The sequence below is a fragment of the Bemisia tabaci genome, chromosome 5 (assembly GCF_918797505.1).
Source record: "Bemisia tabaci chromosome 5, PGI_BMITA_v3".
In the NCBI taxonomy this organism is placed as follows: Eukaryota; Metazoa; Arthropoda; class Insecta; order Hemiptera; family Aleyrodidae; genus Bemisia; species Bemisia tabaci.
Window position 1 is genome coordinate 12,169,723 of NC_092797.1, and position 25,886 is coordinate 12,195,608.

Here is a 25,886-nt window from a genome sequence, read left to right on the forward strand (position 1 = left end):
CTCCTTGGTATTAGATCCGATTTATTTCCTCTTCGGTTGTCGGTTGGAGTGAATGTTCAATTCAGTGGATATGATATTAAAGTGAATTTAATGCAATCGCAAAAATGAGAGATAAAGAATAATAACCTCTCAAAAATGGAGACGTTACGATTTTTAGCCTATTGTGTTGTTTCTGAAATATACTTTTTCACATAAAGTATGGATATAGTTTCATAGGCTCGTCAAAATCGCACGGGAAGTCTGACAGGAGTTTAGATAACCTTTCATAAAAATCTAATTTTTTAGATGATTCAACGAATAGATATCTTGGACATTTGGAGCTTTGAAAGTTTCTGAATATAAAAATTGACGAAGGGATCAAAATTGATGGATTTTGTCAATTTTATCCACCAATTTTTACTAGATTGTTTCAGAGAGATACATTTGAGCGAAAAAATATCAAAATAATTTCAGTGAGCTGCACCTGAGTCGGTATTGCACCGAATCTTAGTCACCCTGACAATGTTAACCTATTGAGTCTATCGTACAGAAGAGAAACAGTTTAAAAAAGGAGACTTTTGAAGCGTTGTATTCACATAAAAATTATATTGGACACATTCGAAATGCCGAAAAATTACTCCTTACGTGCACTTTGCGTACCCCTTGAAGCACCACTACAAATACAACAAACTAAATCGACACAATAAGGAAATAGAGCAAGAAGGACGCGCGTTGATGACGGCGCAGAGATACAACTCTTCGTGTCTGAAGGATGTCCGTGTTGCATCTGGAAAATTGAAGGCGCGATGGCGCTAGGCGTAAACTCGGAATGTTATGCTCTTTTCTGCCAATGAAGTATCGATCTGATTCGGGAGAAAATTCAAAAAACGAGGCCGACTCACGTCCCTCCTATTTCCTTATTTTTTGGGAAACTTATCATTAATTTTCTCTCAGTTTTTCAGCGAATTCCATCCGCAATTTGACCATGTCTATCTGAAAATGTGCTATAGAATTATTCATAGATTATCTTCAAAATGAATTGAGGGGCATGGAGAACAAGGCGAATAAGTGCAGTTTTGGTATTTCGAGAAACACGTGATTGAAGCTCCGGAATTACATGGATCCCAGGGGTAGAAAGAAAGTTCAAACTAACTTGTTGATGCTTAAAAATTGGAATTAGGGACCGAATTTTTCGCAAACTATGCATTAAGACCAGCTTTTCTTGAAAGTATTAATATCTCAATCCTTTCAAAAAATGCACTTATGCGCCTTGTCCTCAACTGTTATCGGGAGAAATTCTGCAACAACCGAATGTTCACACGGCTTTTTTCCTCACCACGACATCATTGAAAGTCGGTGTAGTTTGTTTACCGCTGCATAGCTGGGGGTTCGCAAAACACTCGAACACGAACAATGTAGCGAGAGTGGAAAGTTCTGATTGAATGTATGGAGGGTCTATCAAGGGTCACTTACACGTCGTACAGACAGTAAAGAGCTTCGACTCTGCGGCAAACGGCGGAGCGTGAAATGCGGTAGAGAAATCGTTAGTGGTGAGCGGGGCGGGGCGCAAGGGGGGGGGGGAGGCGAGGTTGAACAGGGGCGTAAGCCGAGAAGATAGCTGTCTCAACTGGAGGGCTCATTTGAAGAACCGCTTAAGCGCTGCCCGGATCCAGTGTCGGTTAGGTCTTTCTTCAAATGAGCTCGAAACTCAACTGTTGATAGCTCTCGGCTGCGTACGTATGTTCTCTATGTGTGCATAATCAATACTCAGCAACCTCTATTTCCAACGGACTGTTTCCTGCTTGTCGGATGAGCTTTTGCTAGCGGCTTTGGGGAGTGGTCGGCGAAATGATTCTTCGGGATGAAAGAACCGTGTCTTTATCTCTTCAGGGTGTCTGCAAGTCCGGAAATAGTACTGCTTTTTTAAGGGCGGTCCGGAAGTACTGAAAAAGTGCGGATATTCCGCAAAAAGGTCCGGATTTTATAGAATTTTTTGTCATTTTTGTCGCAATTACAAATTTTTGAAATTTCGTCAAATGGAGGCACTGAAAAAGTACGGAATTTTTCTGTCGGAGGAGGTACTGAATTTCTTGAGAATGTACTGAAAAAGTACTGTAAAAGTACTTATTCTTGACGAGCCTGTTTCAGTATCACCCGGGGCCCTTTTTTTAGGTAGTTTTCGAGGTGATTGAAGAAGTCTGTTAGGTTCAAAAATAACCTGATGTTGTCAAAAAATGGTACAACAATGATGATAAGAGGTCGCAAAAAATTTGGTGAAATGATATTCAAAATTTCCACCTTCAAACGTTTGGACGGGGGTTTTCTTCTTAAAAGAAAAGAAAAAAAAAAAAAAAAAAAAAAAAAAATAATAATAGAGGAGATGATTCTCCTCACTTCATTTCCTCGAAGAAATTTTGCGCTCCAAAGGACCATGCAAAATGCGACGTTGAAAAATATGCATCACATATCAAACACGTTTATTGAAGTTTTTGAAAACGGAACGTGTCTGGTAAAAATGAGAAGCATATGCAGAGTAAAAGATATTACTTTAATCATGGGAGAGTAATTCTTAGGCAAAATTGTGAGAGCGTAGAAAAAGAGGAATTATAATTATGTTGAAATTCCATGAGACTCTCCGGAGAGCAGTTACGATCCCAACCGAAAATTTTCATTATTTCAGAGCTGCGCTGTTTTATCTGTTTGACCTTAATCTGCTTTATTTACATGCTTAAAGCATCAAAACGCGATTTTGTGATTAGCGCAACCGACCCATTTTAAATGAACCGCGTTTAGCAGAAAGTTACCGAGCCACATCAGCTATTGCCGAAAAACAGGGCAATATAATTTTTTACAAGAGAACGTGCAGATTCCTTTGAAAATTTTCGGGAATTTGCTACGCACTATGCAGAAAATTCACTGAAATTTTCACAAAAATTCGCATAACCGTTTTCATGTAAGAAATTAAATTGCACAATTAAATTTGGGCATAGCTGATGTGGCTTGGTTCCTTTTTACTGAACGCGGTGCATATAAATTTGACGAATAGGATCTAGACTCCGAGGATTGTAGTAAAAGCGAAAAAATATATGGTAAAAAATTCACTGCACTTTGCACAAAAATCCGCACAACCGTTTTCATGTAAAGCATTGAGACTGTATGTCGGAGTTTTTTGCATTTTGTGTAAAAAATTAAATTGCCCAATTGAATTGAATTTTGCAAAAAGGAACCAAGAGCATTCCAATGTTGCTGGGATTGTGCAACTTACATTCTTTGATATCAAGTCACTGAAATTACGCAGGAAATTAAATTTACAAGCGTAATTTTTGGCTTGAATTTATAGTTTAATGGGAGTAAAGGTAGAACTTATTTAGGTAATCAGGTTATATTTGCAAGGTGAAAATAGTTGCATAATCTTAGCAACATTGGAATGCTCGTGGTTCTTTTTTGCAAAATGCAATCCAATTGAATGTGGCTTGGTTCCTTTCTGCTGAACGCGGTCGAAACATGACGTCGCACCGAAAAAAAAATCTCAGTGTATTTACTAAGAAAAGGGTAAAATTGCCAAGGATTCAGGGTTCTATTTGATCCCAGTTTTTTCTTGGTAAAATTACCATTTATGGAATTGGTAATTTTACCGTAATTTTACCTCGGTAAAATTACCAATTCCATAAATGGTAATTTTACCAAGAAAAAACTGAACTTTCTCGGTAATTTTACTGGACCTTGGTAAAAACTCCAATATTTTTTATAGACTGTGGTAGAATTACCGAGATAAAATGGCAATGTTACCGGGAATTGATTACCAATAAAAGTGGTATTCATACCTGAAAAAACAGTAAAAATACCGGGTTTTAGGTAAGCTTACCAGTCTGTCTTGGTAAAATTACCCATAGTTGGTAAAAAAGTGAGATGGTAAAGGTACCAACGGACCTTGGTAAAAACGCCGGAATTTCTCTTCAGTGCGAGCTGTTATCTCGGGAAACAGTCGCTTCGTCAACAAGTAGTATTCCTCGTCCTAATGCGGATGAGCCGGGCCCTCGGCGGTGGATAATGACCGGAGACAGGCCTTGGGAAAAAACCCGCGGGAAAGCGCAGATGGAGACGTCTGACGAGGGAGCAGGGACAATATTCAAGGAGTTATTATTTTTCTGCAGTTGAGTCGTCTTCGCGGGTCGCCGACTGCGCGCGCCCTCCGCCTCGAATTCATCTCTCGCCGCCCGCGCGGATCCTATGAAATAAATTTGATCTTCGGGTGGAAATAAAGGAGCCGCAAGAGGCCACAAAACTTGATGAATGGTTCACCCCGACGACGGCCTCAATGGGAGCCACCGAGAGGATGAATATCCTTTTTTTATCCCTCCAACTTTTTTCCGCCCCCTTCATTCCTCAGCTTTATTCCCCGTCCGGTCCCTCTGTTTGTAGAGTTCGGCCTCATGAACCGGGTTCCGTCCTGCCGTCCCAAGGAAAACGCCGTATGAGCCTCCGGATGTTGCCAGTTTTACTTCAAGAAGAGTAAATTTACCGGGAAAATTATGAATATTTTATGAAAGAACAAACATAAATGTGGTTAATAATTTTAACTTCCGCCGCCGCTCCGATTGCACTGCGTTGGGCGCAATGCGTGATGTATTTATGCAGTCTTGTAGGCGCTATGCGTTTCAAACCGACTGCTGCTGGCCGCTGTGTGTTGGACGCAATGCGTGAAGTATTCATGCAGTCTTGTAGGCGCTAGAGTCCCTTTATACTGAGAGTCAAGACAACACCCAATCATGAAGTCAAGGAATAAAGATTACAGAAATTGAACGGTTTTTGTAATCTTTGATCGGCCCATTCTCAAATTCCTTTCTCCGCTCCTTCTCTCATTCCGTTTGTTCCTTGCCAAACCCTCAATTTCTTGGTCCATTCCATATTATCTTTGCAATCGGTGAAAATGTAATCTTTATTCCCGTGTGTGACACTGTGAAGGCCTAAAATACGGGAACCAATCAGAAATGGATTCACATCGTCTTGACTCTCAGTATAAAGGGACTCTAGTTTAATCTAAAATATCTGGATATTTCAAGGAATACTGGGCCACGTTTAACAGATAGGAATCAGTTACTGCCAAATTTGACTGGGGAATTTAATTTATTACGAGAGAACGTTTGTGCGGATTCCTTTGAAAAATTTCAGAAATTTGTTTGGCACTATGGAGTAAATTCACTGTTTGCACGAAAATTCGCACAACCGTTTTCATATAGAAAATGAAATTGCCTAATTAAATTTAGCAATAGCTAATATGGTTTGGTTTCTTTCTGTTTAACGCAGCCCAACTATGCAAAACTTTCCTCACAAATACATATTTTCTTCGAGGAAACTTTGGCAAATCTCTAATGTTCATACGACGTTCTTCCTCAGCATGGCAGCATGAGTATGCTGCAATCTGTGTAGGTGGACTTCTATGGATAAGTTGGACAACATTTTCCAACGCGAGGAGCTACTATTTTGGTCTCATTTCATTCATTCATTCATTCTCATTTCATGAAACAACATACCGGGTGTCCATAAAGTAACTGAAAAGTGGGTATAACTTTTGAACAAAAAAAGATAGAAGGTCGCGGTTTGTGGCATTCTTCATCATCCAAAGGGGGAAATTTTTCGATGGGGGGCTTTTCCTGGTGGACCCCCCTGGGGGGGCCCCAGGGGGGGCAACTTCAAAAATTCAAATGGCAACCCCCATTTTTTTAGACATGATTAAAAAGAACTTAAAAAGACAAGAAAAATGGCGCAAATAAAATTAAAATCGGTTATTTCGTTCAAAAGTTACAGCCGGTCAAAGTTTTAAATTGACCACTTTTCAAAAAATCGCCGATGAGCTCCAAATTATCGGAAAAACAAAAACAAACCGGGAATGAAAAGTTTGAAAAGTGCTTTTTAGGAAGAGGAAAAACAACTGACGTTGTCACAAGTCTGGATGGCATTGTTTCAAAATAAAATTTCGGAAAATTCAACATGGCGGCAAATTTGAGGAAACGCAAAAAATGAAAATTCCAGAAACTGTTATCTTTCAAATACCCTCTAGTTTAAGGAAATCAAAGGTATCAACTTTTATTCCTTTATTTGGCCAAGTAAGAGCAAATTTTCTGACTTAAAAGTTGTCAAGCGGGGCGCCTTCAATCGTTGGAGTATGCGGCATCACAGGATTAAGTGTGCTGTCGAAAAATGAAGCCGATGTGAAAAAGCGCTCCTCCTTTGGGATGCTTTAGAAATGTTTGAGGTCCTCCTCCTCAAATTTAACGAGAAAAAAGAAGAAAAGTAAAATTTAGCAATTTTTACCCACAAACTTGGCGAGCCAAAAAAACATGATTTATCCTGGTGGGGTAGGGGCGGTGGACATTTTTGACATTTCTCTCTCTGAAAATTAAGAATCCAAGAATAATTTTAATTCTCTAACTCCTGGCACTCCAATTTGGCAAGGAGGATATCTGCTACGCTTCACCGTGTCACCGATCAGATAGTGCATCAGATGTTACCGAAAAGATTGGTGTCTCAAATCGTAAGGTTGAGACTGTCAATAAGATAATCTCAATTCAGATAATAATCAAGAGTAGAACGGCGTCTTCGGAATTGGAAGCGTAGCAGATATTCTCCTTGCCGAACTTGAGTGCCAGGAGTTAAAGAACTAAAATTATTCTTGGATTTTTAATTTTCAGAGAGAGAAATGTCAAAAATGTCCACCGCCCCTACCCCACCAGGATAAATCATGTTTTTTTGGCTCCCAAGTTTGTGGGTAAAAATTGCTAAATTTTACTTTTCTTCTTTTTTCTCGTTAAATTTGAGGAGGAGGACCTCAAACATTTCTAAAGCATCCATTTTTCTTGTCTTTTTAAGTTCTTTTTAATCATGTCTAAAAAAATGGGGGTTGCCATTTGAATTTTTGAAGTTGCCCCCCCTGGGGCCCCCCCAAGGGGGTCCACCAGGAAAAGCCCCCCATCGAAAAATTTCCCCTTTTGGATGATGAAGAATGCTACAAACCGCGACCTTCTATCTTTTTTTGTTCAAAAGTTATACCCACTTTTCAGTTACTTTATGGACACCCGGTATGTACCATTGGTTTCCTTGTACAAATATGTGAATTTCTGGATGAGCCTGAAATAGGTATTCTCAGAGGCAAAATGTAGCCCAATTTGCTTCCGGATACCTACTCAAATTGTCTACTTTGTGCCCTCTTTTGTTTTTGTGTTTGTAGAACTCGGCCTTATGAACTGAGTTCCATGGGTCTGTTGCAATCTGAGTAGACTTAAATGGATAAGTTGGACTACATTTTGCAACGTGAATATATTTTGCAACATAACCTAATCTAAATAGAAAAACAACTTTGAAAACTGTCACCAATTTTCCTCACAAATGATTCCAATTGTTTAAGAACATTTAAAATGGGTGAAACTTCAAACACTCACAGAAAACAGCAAAAACAAATGCTTTAAAACGTTATTGGAATCATTCACCGTTTACCTGTAGGAAGACTCATAATAGCTTGCGAGATTGGGTTTTTATTTAGGTTTGATTTTCTTTAAATTTCTCTGTCGGCAAACCTGGTTTCCTGTGAAAAGGAAAAATGAGAAAAAACCTAAAAAAGGGGTCAACGTTAGGTACGTTGTTTTCCGGAAAATGTCCAGCTCAGCGTTTCAGAGCGTAAAAACAAACAGAGGGGAGATTAAAAAAAAGTTGGACCTTTTCTGGTAGAGGCGAGGGTCGGTTTTGAGGTCATCGCATGTCTCTGGCTTTGTGAATCAGTGCCGGATATTACATTTGCTTGGATTTTCGCGGCCTTTGCGGTGTGTGATACTGGCGAAACTTTTAAGCTTTTGACCCACGTATGGTCGGATTGGAATCCAGCAAAGGGTTGTAACGTTCAAAAATACTTCGTTTAATGCAGGGGATGAAGAGAGCACACGCGGCTATCACTACAGAGGGGATTGAAGGACAAGGCGCATAAATGCAGTTTTTGCTATTTTGAGAAATACGTGTGTGAAGTTTCGAAATTACATGGATTCTAATGGCGGAAAGAAAGTTCAAACTGACTTTTAGATGCTTAAAAATCGGAATTCGGGAGCGTATTTTTCACAGACCAAGCATCGATACTAGTTTTACTTGAAATCATTAATCTCTCAATTTTTTCAGAAACTGCATGTATGCGCATGTCCTCTAAGCACCTCTACGAGGGTACATCGTTTGTCAATATTGCAACAGTATAAAATAAGGGGTATTCTCTTTGAGTTGAATCGAAAATTAAAATAGCAAGTACAGACTTATTATGTTTAACCCTTAAATGCCCGAGTTTTTTTTACGCAAATTCCCAAGTTTGATCAAATCAATCCGTGATTTGTACAAATACATTGATTTTGATCAGTTTTAAAGTACACTTTTATCTATGTTATTTCTATGGCCTCGTCCACGACAGCACGGTTTGAGAAAATCAGTTCCTTCAACTGAAGGTTTGAGGAAAAAGTCAAAGCTAATTGTAAGGGAACGAGAAAAAATACTAAGAAACGTTCTCCCCCCTCAGTCTTGTACTGGTACGTATTAGAGGTCAAAATTTTTGCCCCTAATGGAATTTTTTTGGCCTGATTCCCCCCTTGACTCAGCACCACTTTACTACCTCCCTGATTGCAAATTATAATAGGTTCCTGGAAAGAATTTGCTCGAAATTCCGCAAACCGCGCTCGTGTGGACAAGGCCTATGTTTTTGCTTGTAAGAAATACTTTAATTGGAATTTTCACCTCCTTGGTAACATACTAGCGATTTCTCATCTCCCATGTCAATACACCATCTGTAATTCCCTCAGAAGAGACAGTCAGGTCTATTAGACCCGCCTTGGGATTTCTGGGGGCAGTCGAAAAAAAAAAAATCCCTGACACAACACAACTGTCGCCAATACCAATACTTAGACGTGCTTCAGAACAGTTGAGAAATCTTTAGACTTCTTTTTCTCCAAAATGATGATTGCTTTGGTTGAAAAAAAAAATCCCTGACACAACACAATTCTCGCCAATTCCAATATTTAGACGTGCTGCAGGACAGTTGAGAAGTCTTTAAATTTCTTTTCCTCCAAAATGATGATTGCTTTGGTCGCTTTATAGCGTATTTTGAGCAAACTTAACCTTAACTTTTCTCTAAGTCAAAAATATGAGACACCTCAACGTGCATTGATGACGGCGAGGCGCGGCGCAGAGATACAACTATTCGTACTTGATGGATGTCCGTGTTGTATTTGCAAAATTGAAGGTCCCCATTGGGACATCTTAGATCCAATTCTTGTACGATCGCATATTTACTAACACTGATTGGATACGTTTATGTTTTGAAAATGATAAAAAATTCTTCTTAAAATTTCTGCTGATTTTTTTCCATTAATTAATGATGAGAGGGCACGAATTTGCAAGTGTTCATGATGACATTATGTTATTCACAGATAATAGTTGCATAATACGGTGCTGCAAATACTAATTTTTTGTCAAAAATTAAAAATTCAATCAAAGAAAAATTAATATGCATTGAGCATTCTTACTTCAAAGTATGGACAAACCTGATATACCAACATTTTGTCATGGGTAGTAGAAATGCCGAATCATCGAAATTTCATAAATATGTCTGCTTTCTTAATTTTGAAGCTTATTTGTGCACTTAAAACTTAAGACGTATTATTGATTAGTTGTGGTTCAATTAAAGGGAATGTTAAGTTGTAAAATTTACGCATTTATTTGCCTGTTTTGTGCATTTCTTCGACGAACAAAGTTATGAACATTACACCATATAGTAATCCAGGCCAAAGACACAAACAAAAATGAAATAAATCGATTTATATTCATAATAATACTGTAAACTGGTTGATACCGGAACCTTACAATTCAGAGGGTAAAACGTTGCCAAGAGGACGCAAAATTAAAAATCAAGCGAAAAGAAAAGACAATTTCAGCACAAGAATGAAAGGTTACATAACGTCAAGTCTGGTAAAGTACGAATGTAGATTTACTTAAATTCTAACAGGCTCTTTAGCCGTGTTCAAGCTTCAATTTTGAAGGTTTCCCCGTAAGTTTTTAAGGCAAGGCAGTTTCGACGTTTTCGATGATCATGTGAAATTTGCGTACTGATCCTTCCTGTCGTCGTTTGGATCGTCCTCCTCTGATTTCATATTCTCGTGTGAATGATCACCAGGGTTTACATCCAGTTCGTTCGTATCTACCTTTTCGAGTTTTTTCACAGACCGAGAACCTTTCACGGAGCCATGAGCGGAACTAGGAGACCGGCCGAAAATATCAAAGGAAATAATCAAGAATAATAATAAAAACACAACATTGGAGGTCGCCATACCGCATTGGATGACAACGAGCACTTCCGCCAAAAAATGTTGTACCTACATTTACAGACGAAATGTATTTAGTTTTGCACACGTTCGTTTCGCATCGTCATGACCGTGATATTGAAGTTGTGAGACAAACAACTCTGAACATCGTTGAATCAGGTGCATCTAGCTGCGTCAACAGTCGCTGAGTTCGGATTCTATGCAAATAGTAATTTTTAGGCATATCTTCTTGTTTTCTCCATAACGTCCTTCACAATATGGGTGGAAATGTTACTCGTACTGGTTTGACGCGAACATAAATTTGTAGAAGCAAAATTTGTAACATTAAAAGATTTTAAAAAACACATTATTGCAGGCAAAAAACTTTTCTTATTTTGAAAATACAGTTTTTGAGTTTTTAAATGTTCTAGATGAATACGTACATACTGACACAATACATGTATTCCTAATTCTGATTAGCAAAGTTCACATAAGCTATGCATGGAAAATTAATTGATACATATTAATTGTTTTTAAGCAGGAGGCTGCCAGTGTCACTGAAAAAAAAGTATGGTCATATGAACCTAACGTTCGGTTTATACGACCGAACTTAGTTCGTTGGTTCACTTTATCGAGCGAGTTGGGTTACTCGAACCGAAAGTTCGGTTTGAGAAACCGAGTCAGTTGGGTAGATATGAAACACCGAGCCTCAGTTCATACGACTGAACTTTTTCTCCTCGTATATTGGTAGACCCTTACATTTAAGAGGAAGTGGCAATATCCAGAGTTACACAAATTTAAAAATAGAGCCTCAAATGAAAATTTAACAAAAGTATCAACACAAGAATAAAGGGTTACTTAAATTTCGTTAGGCTCTCGCGGTAGCATAACCTTGCTAGTATATTCTAATATCTTATTCAACCGTGTTTAGACCTCTACTTTGGTCTTATTCTTATTAGCTCTTCAGCTCCGACGACACAGCGTCGTCCGTAGCTGCGTTAAAATTTTTCATCGTACAGATCTGTTTTGTGAAAGGTTAAGTCCTTAACACGAATTTGACTTCTATCACCAACATTTTTTTTCACAAATTGTTTACTACTCCCACCTCTTTCTTTTCTAACTGCCCGGAAATTTCTTAAATGGCTAGCGAAACTAGCCGAATGACCACAAATATCGAAGATAATAATTGAGACTACCAAAAAAAACACAAAATTGGGCGTTGCCATTCTACACGAGGTGAAAATCAGTAATGATGCACACATACGTTGCTTCGAATTTACCGACAAAATATATTAAGTTTCGCATACGTGTGATTCGCTTTGCTGAGGCCGCGTTATTGAAGTTGCGAATAAGTAAACAATTTTGAATATCGTTGAAATAGGTGTCATATTTGCGCATCTTCCTTTGTCATCTGTCATTGAGTTCAGCTTTTGTGCGAATAATTTTTAGACTACATTTTTTATTTAGGATCTATACTATTTCTGACTCATTTAAAAAAAAAAAAAAAAAAAAAAAAAAAAAAAAAACATATATTCCATTAGATTCTTCTTACAGGTGGGCACTTTTAATTGTATATAGTTTCCTGTTGCAAAATGCAGTCCAACTGTAGATGGGTATTTACTTGATTTCTTCATCTTAAATAGTCTGTTTTTCAAAATCTATCCAACATTTTTAATTTTTGTATCCAGTTTAGGTGATCTTTAAAAAACTTATAGACAGTACTTATCCTCAATTATCCTGGTTACTCACAAGATTTATCTTTCGTAATAATAGTTAAATCTAATTTCATTTAATGTTATAACATTCCCTCTCGTTTTCCATTTTTCTAAACCAATAACTTAGCGTCACTATATGCGCATACTCTCTGTGCATTATCCTCTACATTGCAATCGAAGAATAATGCCTTCTTTCGTTTAAAAAAAACTCTTAAGAGTTTTGTTTGTTGTTTTTTACAATTGTAAGAACGTATGAGAGATTCTTACTCGTATGATACGGTCGTGACGATCGTTGAGAATTGGTTAGGTTCGTATAATTTTGATCACGCCAACTTACTATATTAACAATAAAAACATGGTTTTAAACAAAGCTATAATGCAGGAAAAAAAGAGGGAGCAAGTTTATTAATTAATTCGAAAAAGATAAAGTTTCAATTGATTTCTTGCGTACTTCCTGAAAATTGTGTTAGGTTCCGCAGCAATTCCGCTTCAGTTCCCCCATAAGTTTTTAAGTCAAGGCAGTTTCGACGTTTTCCATTATCATGTGAAAGCGTACTGATCCTTTCTGTCGTTGCTTGGATCGTCCTCCTCTGATTTTACATTCTCGTGTGTAAAATCACCACTGCCAGGGTTTACCACCAGTGTGTTAGTATTTCCACGTTTGAGTTTTTTCACTGACCGAGAATCTTTCACGGAGCCAGCGGAGATAGGAGATCGGCCGAAAATATCAAAGGAAATAATCAAGAATAATAATAAAAACACAACATTGGAGGTCGCCATAATGCATTGGATGACAACGAGCACTTCCGCCAAAAAATGTTATAAATTTACAAACGAAATGTGCGAGGGTCATCCAAAATGTAAGGTTCCCTACCTTGTATCTTCCGAACGAAAAGAGATGAATCAAATCGATAAATAGACACATAATAGGCATAATAGGTGCGCGAAATAGTTGCTTGAAGCGCCGGCGCCGTAGCACTCCTTGGCGTGGCGGGCAACCAGTGTGACACGCGAATAGCGCCTACAAACCTAACTAGGATACTTCACGCATTGCGCAATGCGTGAAGTATCCCCTTAGGTTTGTAGGCGCCAGTGCGCGTTTCGCGATGCTGGCACTCCGCACCCCCCCCCCCCCCGCTCTGTGTCAGGATCTAATATTTAAACTCGCGAAGTCAGTATTCAGTTTGGCACACGTTCGTTTTGCATCGATATGACCGTGTTATTGAAGTTGTGAGGCAAACAACTCTGAACATCGTTGAATCAGGTGCATGTAGCCGCATCAACAGTCGTTAAGTTCGAATTCTATGCAAATAGTAAGTTTTGAGGTGTATCTTCTTATTTTCTCCATAACGTTCTTCACAACATGCATGGAAATTTTGCTACGAGCTGGTTAGTACCGGTTTGACGCGAACATTTTGTAAAAACGAAATATGTAATATTAAAAGTTTTTAAAAAACATATTTTTGCAGGCATAAAACTCATCTGATTTTGAAAATATAGTTTTTGAGTTTTTAAATGTTCCAGGTGAATACATAAATACTGACTTAATACATTTTTTCCAACTTCAAATTATCAAAGTCTGCATATGCTGTGCATGGAAAATTAATTGATACATATTAATTTTTTTTAATCAGGAGGCTGCCAGTGTCACTGAAAAAAAGTATGGTCACATGAACCGTACGTTCGGTGTACCATATCATGCTAACTATTCGGTTTGCCAAACTGAGATTTCTGTTTGCCAAACTGTACTTTCGGTTTGCCAAACTGAACTTTCGGTTTGCCAAACTTAACTTCACTTACTTAAATAAACAAACCTAACTTGAGGTTGCGCAGCCGAACTTTGTTTGTCCGAACGAGTTGGGTTACACGAATCAAAAGTTCGGTTTGACAAACTGAGTTAGCTGGGTTGATATGAAGCACCGAGCCTCAGTTCATACTTCTGGACTTTTTCTCCTCGTGTATTGGCAGACCTTTACATTTAAGAGGAAGTGGCAAAATCCAAAGTTACAAAAATTTAAAAATAGAGCCTCAAATGAAAATTGAACGAAAATATCAACACAAGAATAAAAGGTTATTTAAATTTCGTTAGGCTCTCGGCGTAGTGTATTCTAACAGCTTGCTCAACCGTGTTCAGACCTCAACTTTGGTCTTATTCCTATTGGTTCCTCATCTAGCACAGTTTCGACGATACAGCGTCGTCCATAGCTCAATTAAAATCTTCCATCGTACAGATCTTTTTCGTCATTGTTTATGTCCTTATCACCAACGTGACTTTTATCACCATCATTGTTTACTACAAAGGTGTTAGTGCTCCCATCTCTTTCTCTTCTAACTGCTCGGAAATTTCTTAAAGAGCCCGCGAAACTGGCCGAATGACTTCAAATATCAAAGATAATAATTAAGAGCACCAATAAAAACATGAAATTGGGCGTTGCCATTATATACGAGGTGAAAATCAGCAATGATGCACACAGGTGTTGCTTCGAATTTACCGACAAAATATATTAAATTTCGCATACGTCCGATTCGCTTTGCTAAGACCGCGTTATTGAGGCTGCGAAGTAAACAATTCTGAATTCGTTGAATCAGGTGTCATGTTTGTGCATGTTTCTCTGTCATCTGTTGTTGGTTTCAGATTTTGTGCAAATAATATTTAGACTACATGTTTCATTTAGGAACATACTATTTCTGACTCGCATTAAAAAAATATATATTCCAATAGGTCCCTCATACAGATAGGTGCTTTTATAGATAAACCAGAAATCGTATGGTTTCGACCATTTCAAAATGCAGTCTAATTCTAGACGGGTGTTTACTGGCTTTCTTCATCTTGGATAGTCTGTTTTTCAATTTTCATCTAAATCCCCAACTTTTTGTAGCAAGTTTTGGATGCTCTTTACAAAACGCATAACCAGTATTTATCTTCAATTTTCTTGATTACTCACAAAATTTATCTTTCTCAAGAATAGTTAAATCTGATTTCATTTAATATTGAAAAATTCCCTTTTGTTTTTCATTTTTCTATCAATAACGAAGCATCAATAACGAAGCATCACTAAGCATATACTCTCTGTGCATTATTCTCCACATTGTAACCAAAGGATAATGCCTACTTTTGTTCAAACAATACTCCTGTAAGAACATATTGTTAGTTAGAGATTCTTACTCGTATGATACGTTCATGACGATCGTTAAGAATTGGTTAGGTACGTATCATTTTAATCACGCCAACTTACTATATGAACAATAAAAACACGGTTTTAAACAAAGCTAAAATGCAGGGGAAAACAGGGAGCGAGTATATTAATTAATTCGAAAAAGGCAGAATTTCATTTGATTTCTTGCGTACTTCCTGAACATTTGTAGAACGTTAAGTTTCGCAGCAATGCACGCCTGTTGCAAACTTTTGCCGCAGCAAAAATAAGAGTTGTTTTGCATTGGCAAAGTTTTCAATGCACTCCTATATCTTCACAATCAGCGCAAGTTTGCGTTTTTTTGAGCTTCCCGCTGCAAAAACAATACTACGGCACAGGTGAATATCTTGTTAGAGGAAGCGTTTCATTCAACCCTTTCGCAAGAGCAATTTACAGATTAAATATTCAGGAATAAAACAACTGAAATGTGTCTTTGGGTGCACAGAATCCTTTATAGTCCAAAAAAGAAACAAGTAATTTAGAATTTTCTTTTCGCTCGATCGATGTTTGCTCAGACCCAATGCGACGTAAATTCACCTCGCGTAGAGTCAAGACAGTCTCAATGATACAGCGTTGTTCATAACTCAATGAGAATCCACTATCCGCAGTTCTCTTCGTTGTGGGTGTTCGCAGAATCTCTATTAAGCTATCTAATTCCTACAAGGACTAGGATAGCATGGTTCTACCCAATCGGGTGTTCCTGGTTCTGAAGTTGGTTCTCGGTCGCGGGTTCGACCCGGAGTCCCGATGGAACAGCCAAACAACCCAAGCACGATGAGAAATAACAGCAGAATCGCCAATGTCTTCATGTTCGCGATCTGTGAGAAGCATAACACGGTATTAGAGAAATAGACAGCACTAGAGAAGGTATATAAGAATCAAAACACGGGAAAACACAATTTCATATCAACGTTTCACTTAGAGGACGTTTAAAATATTGAAAATCATCCAATTTAATTCAGAAACGTGAGGTTTTTTTTTCTTTTTTTCAAAAAAATAAAACGACGACCATCAAATTTTTGAGAAAAAAAATTCGGGACTCAAGGATTTTACAGAAGCAACAATGCAGCTTTGTGTCTCCTGAAATCTGCAAGATCCAAAGTTATTGCATTCGATAGAGGGTTGGATGGACATGTTTTAGATGTGGACTTTTTTAACTTTGGACATTTTTGTACTCTGGACTTTTATTTTCGGTCATTTTGTCCTATTACCGTTTACGAAAGTCTGAAACCCACTCCTTAGTGCGTTCCTTGGTTCGGATTATACGATCGAGCTTGTTTTTATTTCAGAGTGCATTGAAATCAGAGAATTCAAATTTCCCTCCAGCGAAAAAATTCAAAACCACCTCTCCTGTCAAAAATTCATAGTTGAGAAACAATATTATGAACGTGATAACAGTCGCTAAACTTTGCCTTTAAGGTGATTAGCCACGGTTCTTGACGTTCTCGAACTGGCGTGCGATACATCACATCGATTAAGACAATTAAGAATCCTGGTAGATTTTGAATTTATCGCCCAAAAAAATATCTGTAGCGCGCATGAGCCTGAAGAATCATTCCAAACCAACCAATTTGGCAAAATTCAGAGAAATGAAAGCAGGATTCTTTTTGAAAAAAAATGTCGCATTTAATGTAGAAATCGATTTTGTTTTCCAAAAAGAAACCTGCTTTCATATTGCTGAATGTTGTCAATTTTTTTGAATGGTTCTTTAGGCTCATGCGCAGGTGCTTTCGTTCTTTCTTTGGCTAAAAATTCAAATTCTACCGAGATTTTTGTCTTCATCTATGCGATATATCCCACGCCAGTTCGAACACGCCAGAAACCAGAAACAAGCAGGAAGCTCCAACGCATTCGCGTCGGAGAGCGGCTCTGGCGACGGTAGGTATAGTTGTTACGCGTTTACGGTTTCCTTGGTAACCTTTGTTTGCTATCAGCTGATGTCGAGTAGTATGACTAGGAAGCTCCAACCACGGCATTCTTCGAAAAAAGCGCGAAAACTTATAGATTTGAATTTTCAAATTTTAAACGTAAAGTACATTTTTTCCAGTGCGAGATTAAAGCACAGACCCGTTTTGAATTATTGACAGTATCACCATGATTCCAAAAATACACTACACAACATAGCATTCGCTCACAGGAAAAAGATATCAATTAAAATAAAATCAGTCCCCCCTAAACAGCAGAAAATGGCGCCGATTCCCATCAACCAACACGCGGTCTCTCCAATGTAACATGGTCCGTTGATACTCCCCAGCTGGGACCGTCCGGAATAGCAGCTCTAGTGCAAGCACCAGAGCCGCTAAAATCACCTTAACAACAATCCTTATGGAGGAATTAATCTTCAATCCTTGTTAAAATGTGTCTAATAACTGTAATAGTCAATTTGATTCAAGCAGACTTTGGTTTTTTGACGAGCGGAAAGTTCAACTATACAGTTACCAAAATCTCAAAATTCTATTTTATGAAGTGAACTTGGACATTTCCAGTGTGTCCATTGTGAAATTTGGCTGTGAAAACACGTATTGCAAAGCTTGATTTCTTACCGTGTTTAGCGTCCCGTTTCTTGATACCAGATGGTGTAGTTCAACAGAAGTGGTACACCTTTATCTCCAATCGGCCCGACTGATATTTCGCTGTGATAAACTTGGTGTCAAAGCCGAAATTAATGAGAGCGCTGTCAAGATCGTTGATTTTACTTTTTTTCCTCGTTGACTTACCCTTGTTTTTCAATTTCTATCCAAAACTTTCAATTTTTGTAGCAAGTTGTGGGTGATCTTTAAAAAACTTACAGCCAGTACTTATCCTCAATTTTCCTGGTTACTCACAAGATTTATCGTTTATAATGTTAGTTATACCTAATTTCATGTAATGTTAATAATTCCCTCCCGTTTTTCAATTTTTTAAACCAATAACTAATCCTCACTACGCGTATAATCAAAGGATAATGCCTACTTTCGTTCGAACAAAACTCTTGTAAGAACATATGAGAGATTCTTACTCGTAAGATACGGTCGTGACGATCGTTAAGAATTGGTTATCGTATCATTTTTATCACGCCAACTTACTATATTAAGGTGAATCTTCAGCTGTAGTTCCGGGAAAATCCACCACGTCGCGCTGCTAAAATCGGACTCCGGAATCAGTGATTATTTAAAAATCACAATAGCTATTTTAAATTCTAAGACTCATAAGTTCTAGCAGCATACCTACGTCTGAAATCCTTAGAAACAAACGCGAGCTTTGAAAGTTATTAATAAAAGCTATAAATTGATCCCAGTTTCTCTTACGGGATATCTGTATGTGCGAGAGAGACAGCTCACGGTGGGATATCTGCAACTGCTGAGAGCGATCAATCTCGATTTTTTGCATCAAGGTCATCATGCTTAACCCTACTTGTTTCTGGGATCAAGTTTCAGAGCTTCAGAAATTACTTTTCCCGTCGTTTTTAGTGTCAATAGGAAGGAAGATGTTATGGCTAGAACTTATGACTCTTCGGTTTAAACAGAAATTCCTTTAAAATAGATAAAAGCTCAAGGACTCACTTGGAGCTGTACGGACTCTAATAGTGCGGACCAAAAAATCAAAACAGCGATGGCACTCCCAATTTCTTCAAATTTTTCAAATTTCGCTTCAAAAATGTCTTACTACGCACTGCTGTAGATTCACCTTAACGATAAAAAAATGGTTTTAAACAAAGCTATAATGCAGGGAGAAAAGAGGGAACAAGTATATTAACTAATTCGAAAAAGGCAGATTTTCAATTGATTTCTTGCGTACTTCCTGATCATTTTGTCAAGTTCCGCAGCAATTCTGCGATCTTCAGGATGTGCGTTTTGAAAAATGGCTTTTCAAAATAGATTTTTAATATCCTGAAATTAGAAACGAATTTTCCCGTGGAATTAGATTCAGTAGGATTACCTACTTGACTATCTATTATGCTTTTGAGCTGATTAAAATTTAGTAATATTGCATTTTATACAAATACACTTAATTCCCATGGGAACTCCTTTTTTGTCTTAATTTCCTTCATAACAATAATCGAAACTATTAGGTTAATGTTAATGGAAGGTGAGAAGGGTCTACAACAATGATTCCTCTTCCGTGAATGAGCTTCAGAGAGATTATGACGCTGATAATATTTCGGTTTAGGTCTCGCAGACGAGCAGGTCGATTGTTGAATGGATATCGAATGACCTCGATCGATCAATAGCATTGTTTAGATAGGGATCTATCGATTAGGATCATTCGATATCGATTGTTGAATGGATATCGAATGACCTTGATCGATAAATATCATTGTTAAGATAGGGATCAATCGATTAGGATCATTCGATAACTATTCAACAATCGACCTTCTGCATTGATAACGGCTGCACCCTGCCAGCCTGACCATAAACCGCGAGGGGCCACAGAGAGATTGCGCGGTCGCGGTCATGTGCCCAACTACCCACCCTCAGTGGGACGGATACTTTCGGATGCCATTTTGGCTTCATCGGCGAAGCGAGTTTAAATAGGAGCTCAAAATCAGCAACTTCGAGCTTGCATTTCATGAGTCAATATTGATCCAAAAAATCTGGAATAATTCCTGTAAACCACACTGAAAAAAACACATTGGATCTAGAGTCCAGACTCTTAAAAACATCGAAAAGAAAAAGTACTCTTGATTCAATCAGAATCTAGCATAAATCAAGAACCAAGCCTCTTAATTTAAGAGGATTTCGTTTTGATTCAAGCAAAAATACAATTGAATCAAGAGTATTTTTTCTTGTCAATGTTTTCAAGAGTCTGGACTCTAGATCCAGTGTGTTTATTTTTTTCCAGTGCGTGATGTACACTCTGTACTCCTAGTACACATGGTGATCACAATCACAGGGTTAAATTACCAGACTATATGAGGACTTATATGTAACAATAGCGGGGTATCGAGTTCACATAGTGAGAAAATTGCGTTTGAAGTTTCCAAAGTTTTGCTTTTTGCCGCCCGTGGAACTGAGAGGCTTCTTATAAAGATTTTTATGAAGAGCTACTCTTCCTCTAAAAAACACGCGTTTTCCGATTTATGTAGGTTATAAATTAAAGGAGTGACAAAGATTTGAAAAAAATGTGACATTTGCCATTTTTACTGAAAACATGTTTTTCTGCATGAAAGAAAGTCTTCAGGAAGGGTAAGACTGGTGAAACGATTGAAATGTACTCAAAGTAAGTCAATGCTGAGTCGTTTAATAAAATCGAACAAAAAACCAAACCGTTCGTAACTTCTACAAAAAAAAAATAAGGAACAAATTATAAAATCGGTTAAAAAATCAACAATAAATCTGGCGACTCAGTAGCCCAGATACGTATCATTGGAGTGTCGCGGCCAGTTTTGGCAAGTGCGTTTGAATCTCGACGATGTCCTGCCGCGCCGCCGGCCGAAGAGAACCGTGGATTCTCATGTCCGCTATTTTACAAATAACATGGTTTTCAGTTTATATCTCGCCAAAAAATTGCACTGGAAGTCTGAAACTTTGCACATGCATTCTTGAGGGCTTCAAAATTCGAAAAAAAAGCGTTTTTCCTGAGAATGACGGATGTCAGCGACCGTTATTGTTACATGTAAGTCCTCATATGTGTGTGTTTTGTGGATCAAAATAGGACTTCCTTCTCCTGTTAAAACATTTCCGAGTGCTTTTGGGTTGCACCTCTCTGAAAGTCCTTGGATTTTAATTGTTCTTCCCACATCTTGGCAACGGTAATGCACCAAATCTTAAGAAACTTGGTATGCCCCAACAATTTAGTACGCTGAATTCATTAGTGACATCAGGAAAAGTGAAATCTTGGTTAAAACCAAGGTTTCGGGGGGCATAGGAAATTGACTTTAAATGGCCAATGACTTGGTTCCTTTCCGAATAAACGAGGTATTTTGCGGACCCCCTGAAACCTCACTTTCAATTGAGGTCTTGATTTTCTGTTATTGATTTGAGCGCATCAGAGAATGGGTGAGTACTAATTTTCACGAGATTCGGTGCATTAATTTTGCCAAAATGCAGGAAATACTAAATATTTTCCAGAGCTATATGCATATATACTATTATCACCAGAATTATTTACCAGAATTATGGGTGTTGGGCTGTGGCCCCCTCAGGGATCCACATGAGAAAAATGTCATGAAAGATTGAGGTCTTATTTTGACCCATGGAACACGATCCTGTAGTTTGACGGTTGAACCTTGGATCGCCCTATATTTTAGGCGTCTTGCTGAGTTACAAATGTATTTCTTTTCGAACGGACACTTGGATACAATAAAATAAAAAAAATGTTCGATTTTATCTGAATTCTGATTAATAAGGTTCCAATATATTACATGAAGTCAATGGAATCATACATTTAAGTTCAAAGCAGGATGTTGGAATATTATTGGGTCCACATTATTCTAAAGAGAAAACAAATGAAAGAATAAGTAAAACAAATGAAAACAGAGGTTGAAAATACTTGAATTGAGAGGTTTTAATAGACACCAAAAATTAGTGTCCTTTGAATAATACAGAGCTAACAGTGGCGTGGCGTGAATAATCGATTAACGGTATTTGAATGCGTGGTAAATCCCCATTTAAATCCGTGGTAAAGAATCGATTATCAAGGTGTTCGTTGCGAACACCTTGTTTATCGATTTTTTTCCATAGGTTTAAAGGGCAGAATAATCCGTATATCGCGAAGCACGCCACGCCACTGAAATCCGCACAGGCGCAGTAAACAAACATTCAGCGACCAAAAAAAAAGAAAAACAAAAATTCCTAAGACTCCTGGTTTCACCCGATGCTTTACAACCAACAGATATCCATTGCGCCTATAGAAGCTAATTGCAGTCATTTATTCCAAAAACATTCTCTAGGTGTTTATGGCCCAGCTTTGTTAAAGCACCTATAAATAAATGTATAAATAATAAACACATGAACGAACATTCATTTGTACCCCCATGGTAAACCCCAAAATAATGAAAATCATAAAATAAAGATGTTAGATTCCGAATGCAAAATATTCTATTTGATTCGTCAAATCCAACGATTAATTATCGCATTTACAGCTTACTTTTAGGGTTTACAAATACAATTTTCGGGAATGAAACAACTGAAATATGTCTCTGGGCGTAATGGATCCTTTTTGTGCAAAAAGTGAAACCAGTAATTTAGAAATTTTTTTTTCGATCTATAGATGTTTGCTCAGACCCGACATAGATTCATCTCGCTTCCAGTCAAGACAGTCCCAATGATACAGCGTTGTTCATAATTCCATGAAAATCTACTATCCGGAGTACTCTTCCTTGTGGGTTTCGAAGAATCTCTATTAAGCTATCTAATTCTCAGGAGGAGTTTCGTCCTGTTCCTGATCGGGTGTTGGATAAGCTTGTTTGCCGGTCAAACGGGGTGGGTTTGGTGTCCCGATGGAACAGCCAAACAGCCCAAGCACGATGAGGAATAACAGCAGAATCGCCAATGTCTTCATGTTTGCAATCTGCGAGAAGCACAACACGGTATTAGAGAAATAGATTGCACTAGAGAAGGTAAGAATCAAAACACGGGAAAACCCAATTTCTTATCAACATTTCACTTAGAGGACGTTGAAAATATTGAAAAGCATCCAATTTAATTCGGACACGCGAGTTTTTTTTATCTTTTTTTTAAAAAAAATAATAAAACGACGACTACCAAATTTTTGAGAAGGAAAAAATTAGTACTCTAGGATTTTATAGAAGTTTCAACGTAGCTTTGCGTCTCCCGAAATCCGCAAGGTCCAAAATTGTTGCATTCGAAAGAGGGTTGGACATGGACATGTTTTAGATGTGGACTTTTTTAACTTTGGACATTTTTGTACTCTGGACTTTATTTTCGGACATTTTGTCCTATTACCGTTTACAAAAGTCTGAAATCCACTCCTTAGTGCGCTCCTTAGTTCGGATTGTACGATTGAGGTTTTTTTTTCAGAGTGCCTTAAAATCGGAGAGTTCAAATTTCCCTCTTGCGAAAAACTTCAAAACTAACACAAGCCAAATGGACCATTGCAGACACATTTATCGTCTGGAAAATTACTACATCTAAGTTTTACAAAAATTCCCTCTTTCCTCTAACGACAATAATTGTAAATTCGCAGAGGAAAATTTAGCGTAAAGACAAAGTTTCTCGTCGCTAAGCGCCCTGAAATTAAACTGGCCGTAACAGAAACGCACCAAGTCACATTTTGGAGAAACATGAGATAGCGGGAGTTTGGAATTCTACTGGCCGTAAATTTTCTCTTGTCAATAATGGACCACTAGACAAGGTCTGAATTTGAGCAATCTGATACATGTTTCTTAACCAAAATTTCACGCAGAATACGATTCACACGACGAAAATTACTGAAACCAACTCCTAACGAAGATATTAACATTTGTATTTCACATTGGTGAAGAGGAATTTGAACTGCCCGCTTACAAGAAACTCAAAGCTCTACGTGAGTCAAATCGCGCACTACAACGTTGTTAGCAAGCTTCTCAATCGAGCAATGTTCATTTCCCACCATGTGTTGTTCAAACTATAGGCAATTTGCTACAGCTGATCCAAAGCGTCAAGATTGAGGTTGCCAGAATTTTATAGCGCTGAGACTGCCATGATAACGTTTAGCGCGCGATATGAATCACGCAGAGCATTGAGTTTTCATGAGCGGGTGGTTTGAATTCACGCATCAAGAATCATTGAATATCTTCGTAAGTATTTAATTTCGGTAATTTTTGTTGTTCGCATCGTGTTCTACGTGAAATTTTAGTTACGAAACATGTATCAGAATGCTGAAATTCGTACCTTGTCTAGTGATCCATTCAACGTTGAGAAACAATATTATGAACGTGAAAACGGTGGCTAAATTTTGCCTTTAACCGGATTTGTCACGTGCTCGAACTGGCGTGCGATACATCACATCGAGTAAGACAAGAAACCTGGTAGATTTTGAATTTTTCGCCAAAAAAGATATCTGTAGCGCGCATGAGCCTGAAGAATCATTCCAATCCAAACAATTTGTCAAAATTCAGAGAAATGAAAGCAGGATTTTTTTTGGAAAAAATCTCGCATTTGATGTAGAAATCGATTTTGATTTCCAAAAAGAATCCTGCTTTCATATCGCTGAATTTTGCAATTTTTTCGAATGGCTCTTTCGGGTTCATGCGCAGGTGCTTTCGTTCTCTATTTGGCTAAAAATTCAAATTCTACTGAGATTTTTGTCTTTATCTATGCGATATATCTCACGGCAGTTCGAACACGCCAGAAACTAGAGAAATTAACGACAATCCTTATGGAGGAATTAATCTTTAATCCTTTTAAAATCTGTCCAATAACTGTAATAGTTGGTTTTTTGTCGAGCGGAAAGTTCAACTATATAGTTACAAAAATCTCAAAATTCTATTTTATGAAGTGAACTTGGACATTTTCAGTGTGTCCATCGTTAAATTTGGCTATGAAAACACGTATAGCAAAGCTTGATTTCTTACCGTGTTTAGCGTCCCGCTTCTTGTTATCAGACGGTGAAGTTCAACAATAGTGACGCCTGTTTATTTCCGATCGGCCCGACTGAGATTTCGCTGTGATAAACTTGGTGTCAAAGCCGAAATTAATGGGAGCGCTGTCAAGATCGTTGATTTTACTTTATTTCCTCGTTGACTTATACCCTTGTACAACGCAGTTTAGATTTTCCACTCGCTAAACACCGCACTGAGAAAAATAAATGAACAGTATGTTGGAGTTTTTTTAGCCGACGTGCGTTCAAAACTCAGCATGAAGCTGACAATCTCAATACAGAGGGAAAAATCCCATATGAGCACAATCTTACCTGAAAGACATAAGCTTTTTGGTGCAACACTAATTATGATCATTCAGGAAGGCAACTGCAGACGATTTTCGGCCTTGTTGGGTCAATCCTCAGTGCAGTGCAGCCTCCTGAAGTTCCTGCTGCTAAGCTCGGAGAGGTCGTGAAAACCACGCAACCCGAGCTTTGGGTAGCATACCTCTTTGAGGGAATATTGTGCTCATATGAGCTTTTTCCCTCTGTATTGAGATTTCCAGCTTTATGCTGATTTTAACCCACGTTGGCTAAAAAAACTCCAACGTACTGTTCTTACGACCCGTGCGTCCACCGCAATCAGTTTGTATAAATTAACAGTAGAATTCTGCCGAGCTAAGGAAGAATGCCGTATGAACATTTGAGAGATGCCAATTTTTTCCGGATAAAACTTTATTTTTAACGAAAGTTATGTTTATTTTTCCTTGAAATTTTCGGATATGCATGTTCAAGCTGCGAAAAAAATTACCTGAAAAAGTGGGGGAAAAATACTCAAAAATTGTCCAGTATATTCGGTTTTTAGTGAAGGAAATGTGGCAATGTCTAAAGGCTCAAACAGCGTTTTTCCTCAGCACGGCAGAATTCCGGACGTCCTGATTTCAGTCATACGGACCTCCAATGGACCACTAGACAAGATGCGAATTCAAGCATTATGATACATGTTTTCTCTTCAAAAGTTCACATAAAACGCGATATATGAATCGAGAATTACTGAAATCAACTTCCAGCCAAAATATTAACTGCAGTTGTACTTAGCACTGGTTACACAAATTTGAAATTCTCGCCCACGCAGAAATCAAAGCAGAGTCTACCTGAATCAAATTGAGCAC

The 25,886-nt window shown here is 38.0% G+C and overlaps 1 long non-coding RNA gene across 1 annotated transcript; it reads right to left on the reverse strand.

Annotated features, from left to right (window-relative positions):
- Window positions 1-21,511: 21,511 nt before the first annotated feature.
- On the reverse strand, window positions 21,512-25,684 carry LOC109042249 (uncharacterized). Its single transcript, XR_002010055.2, has 3 exons — window positions 25,670-25,684; window positions 24,710-24,929; window positions 21,512-22,704 (listed from the first exon to the last, which is right to left on the reverse strand). It is a non-coding gene; the product is annotated as an uncharacterized lncRNA (long non-coding RNA).
- Window positions 25,685-25,886: the final 202 nt, after the last annotated feature.